The following is a 6,772-nucleotide window of genomic DNA, read 5'->3' as shown; positions in this document are numbered from 1 at the left end:
TATATATATATATATATATATATATATATATATGTATGTATATATAAAGAGAGGGAGAGGAGGGAGAGAGAGACATGCACCTGTGCGTGTTTTCAATCAAAATCTGTGCTTATATTCTCTCCACGAATCTGAAACACCTTCACTCTGTTCGCGTGTCTTATCCATCTTCCTCGAGACATGTTGGACAGTCAGTTCCTTTCATTTTGTCACCAAACAATGAAGAAAATCGATGATCTCATTTTATTTTCATTTTTTCACAAAATAGACCCAATGCTCTTGCTGGAATTAACCTCCAAATTCTATCCTCGGTTTTATTTTGGCCCACTTCCGTTTTTGTTTTGTTTTTTGCTTTCTATAAGCACCTATTACAGGCTTATCCATGATTCGAACTTGAACATTTCAATATGCTTGCTTTCATTGTTTTCATTGCGCTAGGAATAAAGTTCATAAGTTCATGAGTCTTTTTATAGTTTATTTATGACATATTTGTTTTTGATGCTGTTAATAGTTTATATATGACATGTCTGTTTTGACGTTGTTACTGTTTTTAGAATGATTTATTGTTAATTTGTTCTCTTCATTTATTTATTTCCTTATTTCCTTTCCTCACTGGGCTATTTTTCCCTGTTGGAGCTCCTGGGCTTATAGCATCTTGCTTTTCCAACTAGGGTTGTAGCTTGGATAGTAATAATAATAATAATAATAATATACTTGAGACAAAAAGTCTCACGGAAGTTAAGATCTTTAAGACTTGAGTCTAAAGGTTCTTAACTTTTTCCTATTGCAAGGCCGCGTTGTGGAGATTTGCTGCTCCCTTGTCACTATTTCAAAACGGAAAGTCTTCGTAAGCGCTATAGACCGAAATTAACGCTATGCTAATGTTTACGAAGAAGGTAAAACAGTAAAACAGTTAAAACTCCCATTTCCGTTTAAACCAAATAGTAGGAACCGGTTTAGATCGAGGTAGGACTAGCGGAAACTAATAAATATTTAGTTTAGTCCGTCAAAGGCAAGGTGAGCTGTGGTATGTTTGTCAATAGACTTCCTGTGACTCATGGTTTGTGTTTATTGTCTAAATAACCCCAGGGTATATTGAGAATGCCGGGTAAAGAACACGGGACTGTTATTGCTATTGCGTCCTTTCCAACCTCTACAGTATGTTCAGGTGAAATAGGAGGTAGAATAACGCTGATAATAATTGTATTATTATTATCATTAATACTACCCTAGCTGTATTATTATTATTATTATTATTATTATTATTATTGCTTGCTAAGCTACAACCCTAGTTGGAAAAGCAGGATGCTATAATCCCAAGGGCTCCAACAGGGAAAATACCCCAGTGAGGGAAGGAAATAAGTAAGCACATAGAATAGTGTGACTGAATGTACCCTCAAGCAAGAGAACTCTAACCCTAAACAGTGGGAGAAGACAATAGCGTGATCTTTGAAGTATGTTCATTGCTTCTATAGAATATTTAACCTATCCGCCCTCATTGTAAATAAATATTTTTTTATTATTTTTCTCATGAACCAATGATGATTCGAGTTAAATTTGTACAATTTAAAGAACGATATTTATTAAAAAAAAAACTATTAAAATCAAGTTATTTTCGTGCTAAGGGAACTTTTTTTCATAGATTTCAAAATTCATTTCTAGCATATAAAACTCTTTCCTCACACGAGTACTTCAAATTTTGATTATTCATCAATGTTTCGCATAGGTCTAATCGGAAATATATTTATGGCTGCCTTTTTATCCTTAACTTATGTCTACAATGTCTATTGCTCTTTATAGCTACCTCCCTTGGCAGGCACATGATGTGATTTTCTTTTCTTCACATAGAGGAACACATAATCATGTCTCTATGATAAGAAAGTATTCTGACTTATTTTCTAAGTAACATCTATTTCTAATAAAGTCTATTTGCAAAGTACACAGGTTGGTTTTCTAAAGTTGAGTTTATCTTGAGTAAACTAAGACGTCTAATTGTTTTTCAACTCTACACTACAGCCATAAAAAAATCTTATAGTTTATATATGAAAGATCTGTTTTAATGTCGTTGCTCTTAAAATATTTTATTTTAACTGTTCAATACTTCTCAAATAGTTTATTTATTTCCTTATTTCCTTTCCTCACTGGGCTATTTCTCCCTGTTGGAGCCCTTGGACTTATAGCATCCGGCTTTTTCAGCTAGGGATGTAGCTTAGCTAATAATAATAATAATAATAATAATAATAATAATAATAATAATAATTTGAAGAGATATGTAACTTTAAAATCTATAACTGTTCGGAGACACTTTGAATAAGAAATATACTAAATATTTCGAGTCATTCTCCACCAACTATGATGTTGCAATAATGTAACAAAAAATATACGTGACTACAGGATTTAATAAGCGTGGAGGTGTTGGCATAGCTACTAACATATAGTGGTACTCACTAAGATGATAAACTCTCTCTCTCTCTCTCTCTCTCTCTCTCTCTCTCTCTCTCTCTCTCTCTCTCTCTCTCTCTCTCTCTTCATATGGATTCACGGTATGATAGGTGACATAGTCCTGCTCATATTACAGTTTTTTCTCCGAAACTTTTATTATGTAACTTTAAATGTTACACCTTTAATTTCTGAATATAGCCTCCTATAGTCAATTTATTTTAGTGAGGCAGATTTGCACCAACTCGCAATGGTGCCCTTTTAGCTCGGAAAATTCTTCTAATAGCTGATTGGTCGGAAGTATTCTGACAAGAATACTAACGACCAATCAGCTATTACGAAACTTTTCCGAGCTAAAGGGGCACCCTTGCGAGTCGGTGCTAATCTGCTTCATTAAAAAAAAATGACTATAGTTACTGTTACAATTGGTGTAATTGATAATCAGAAAAACAATGTCTTTTAGACTATTCGCTCTCCTTTATATATATATATATATATATATATATATATATATATATATATATATACAGTATATATATAAATATATATATATATATATATATATATATATATATATATATATATATGTATATATATATATATATATATATATGTATACACACACACATATATATATATATATATATATATATATATATATATATATATATATATATATATATATATATATATATATATATATATATATATATATATATATTGGCCAGGGCACCAGCCACCCACTGAGATTTTACCCCTAGAGAGTTATTGGGTATTTTAGCGAGAGAGTACTACAATGGATCCCTCTCTCTGGTTACGGCTCATTTTTTCTTTTGTCTACATATACACCGAATAGTCTGACCTATGCTTTTCACATTCTCCTCTGTTTTTACACCTGACTACACTGAGATTACCCAATGATTTTCCTTAGCTTAAGAGGTTGACTGCTGCAATGTAGTTTCCCAATGGCTACTTTCCTCTTGGTAATGTGTTTTCCAGTGGCTACTTTCCTCTTGGTAATGTGTTTTCCAGTGGCTACTTTCCTCTTGGTAATGTGTTTTCCAGTGGCTACTTTCCTCTTGGTAATGTGTTTTCCAGTGGCTACTTTCCTCTTGGTAATGTGTTTCCAGTGGCTACTTTCCTCTTGGTAAAGTGTTTTCCAGTGGCTACTTTCCTCTTGGTAATGTGTTTTCCAGTGGCTACTTTCCTCTTGGTAATGGTAGGAGAGACTCTTTAGGTATAGTAAGCAGCTTTTCTAGGAGGACACTCCAAAATCAAACTAATTGTTCTCTAGTCTTCGGTAGTGCCATGGCCTCTGTACCATGGTCTTCCACAGTCTTGGTTTAGGGTTCTCTTGCTTGAGGGTACACCCAGGCATCACATTCTATCCTATTTCTCTTGCTCTTGGTTATTTTGAAGTATTTATATTTTATATATGAAAGATCTATTTTAATGTCGTTACTGTTCTTAAAATAATTGATTATAATTGTTCATTACTTATCTTGTAGTTTATTTCCTTGTTTCCTTTCCTCACTGGTCTATTTTTTCTTGTTGCAGCCCTTGGGCTTATAGCATCTTGCTTTTCTAACTAGGGGTGTAGCTTAGCTAATAATAATAATAATAATAATAATAATAATAATAATATGTCAATCAAAGCAGGGGTCACTATTGTATTTTTTATTATTATTACTTGCTAGGCTACAACCCTAGTTGGAAAATCAGAATGCTATAAGCCCAAGGGCCCCAACAGGGAAAATAGCCCAGTGAGAAAAGGAAACAAGGAAAAATAAACTATTTTAAGAAGTGTAACAACATTAAAATACATATTTCCTATATAAACTATAAAAACTTTAACAAAACAAGAGGGAGAGAAATCAGACAGAATTGTGCCTGAGTGTACCCTCAAGCAAGAGAACTCTAACCCAAGACAGTGGAAGACCATGGTACAGAGGCTATGGCACTACCCTAGACTAGAGAACAATGGTTTGATTTTGGAGTGTCTTTCTTGTAGAAGAGCTGCTTACCATAGCTAAAGAGTCTCTTCTACCCTTACCAAGAGGAAGGTAGCCACTGAACAAATACAGTGCATTAGTTAACCTCCTGAGCGAAGAAGAATTGTTTAGTAATCTCAGTGTTATCAGGTATATGAGGACAGGAAAATCTGTAAAGATTAGGCCAGACTATTCGACGTATGTGTAAGCAAAGAGAAAGAACCGTAACCAGAGAGAAAGATACAATGTAGTTCTGTCTGGCCAGTCAAAGGACCCCATAAATCTCTGGCGGTAGTATTTCAACGGGCGGCTGGTGCCCTGGCCAACCTACTAACGTGGTTACACATTCTTGTGTGTCAGTATATTTGTAAATTAAGCTTGTCTTATGCCAGCACGGGCTCTTGTCCCAGAATCACCCATTCAAAATCCGTTTCTACCAAAGAGACAAAGCTTCAATATCTAATCTTTCTATTGTTTTAGCTTTTCTCTAAACCTAATCTTCACCACTATAAATACAATTGCGTTTATCATTATATCAGTCAACCACTCAAGATAAATACGATTTGGGTAATTTTTTTTTCCATGACTCGCTGCAAAACTTAAGTTAAACTAATATCTACTTTCTTCAGTTGGGTGTCTTAAGGTTTGCTATAAAATGATATACATTTCAAATAGGGTTATTTCGACTCACGCACACTGTGTTTCCTTATTTCCTTTCCTCGCTGGGCTATTTTCCCTGTTGAAGCCTTTTCCAATTAGGGCTGTACCTTAACTAATAATAATTATAACCATCATCATCATCTCCTACGCCTATTGACGCAAAGGGCCTCGGTTAGATTTCATCAGTCGTCTCTATCTTGAGCTTTTAAATCAATATTTCTCCATTCATCATCTCCTATATCACGCTTCATAGTCCTCAGTCATGTAGGCCTGGGGCTTCCAACTCTTCTAGTGCCTTGTGGAGCTCAGTTCAAATAATTTTTAAGAACTTCACCAAGAGTGATGGCTATCTCCGTCAGCTGTTTTACATTGATCATTCTAATTACTTCTCACTTGGGACATAAAATGAAGTATATCCTTATTAAAATTCAGTTTGTACCTACAGTAATTGTGAGAGCATACTGTATTGAAAGTAAGCAAAGAAGAAAAAAAATATCCCTTACACGTCCTACTAAATAACTAGAACATAATTTTGCAATGTGTCACAGCCATTCTCAAAACCGGAAGATCTGTTCAAACATTCATTAAAGAAGGTAAGAACGAAGCAGACAGAAACCAGGGTCACCATTCTATTTTGGTGTAGGGCCCAACGTTGCCGCCTTTGGAAAATAGTGCTACGACGAGCTTGGTGGGCGGAGACCAACCGCTGCACGGCTAGACAAACTATCGTACGCCTCAGTGTTGTTATCGTTTTTTGCTCTACTTATTCACATCTTGGAGTAGCGTAATGAAAAAAATAACGTTATCGTAATGGAAGCTGGTATTTTAAAGATAGTATAGTATATTTTCGAGTTAATAAAAGTTATATATAATTAGGCACGTGCTACTTCAAGAATAGCACCGTTTCCGGTAATTTATAAGGTTTTGCAATTCAGGGTGCACTGAAATTCCGTAAGGAAATTAACTTTAGCGTAGAATTCTTGAAATCCACGTTTCCTTAAAGTTACACAAGGACTTTTTCAATATTTGTAATGCGGGATATCATCGGATATGCGTATTTTCACTTCCATTGTGAAACTCGTTTCTCTTTATTTTGAATAGGAAACCTGCGTCATTTTGGGTTGCATATCCGAAGCTAAGTAGGACTTCCATCGTTTCTCTGCGAATTGAATTACTCAAATCTCTCATGATTAGCATATTTACAATCTCTTCACTTATTGCAGTGTCCCCAAGGACTTGAAATAAACATGAAAGAAACTATTGTCATTCCACAGTATTAGGAAATATTATAGCCACAACATACATGACTGGGCGAAAAAATACTATTCAACGTTTTTTTTTTTTTCACCTTAGCCGGAGGGTTTGAAGTTGGATAAGAATACTTCAAATATCTGGGACACTGATTCAACAAGAGGTTTTCTTAACATTGCAGCAGTCTTCTCTTCCATAGCCCCCTCCCCCAACCCCCTTTCTCTCAACACACCCCCTTTCTCTCAACACACCTCCACTCCCCCATCTTTTCTCTATCAACACCCTCTTTCCTCCTCCTCCATCTCCAATTGGCAAGGGCTCGAGAGTACACAACTCGATGCTTGTAGTTTTAGGTCACTTAGACATTACTTATAATAGGCTAGGATTAAGTTAGGATGTGATTCATCATTGCCGGATTAGGTGTAAGCCCAATC

Source organism: Palaemon carinicauda, chromosome 23, assembly GCF_036898095.1.
Source record: "Palaemon carinicauda isolate YSFRI2023 chromosome 23, ASM3689809v2, whole genome shotgun sequence".
Classification (NCBI taxonomy): Eukaryota; Metazoa; Arthropoda; class Malacostraca; order Decapoda; family Palaemonidae; genus Palaemon; species Palaemon carinicauda.
This window is presented reverse-complemented; position numbering follows the sequence as displayed.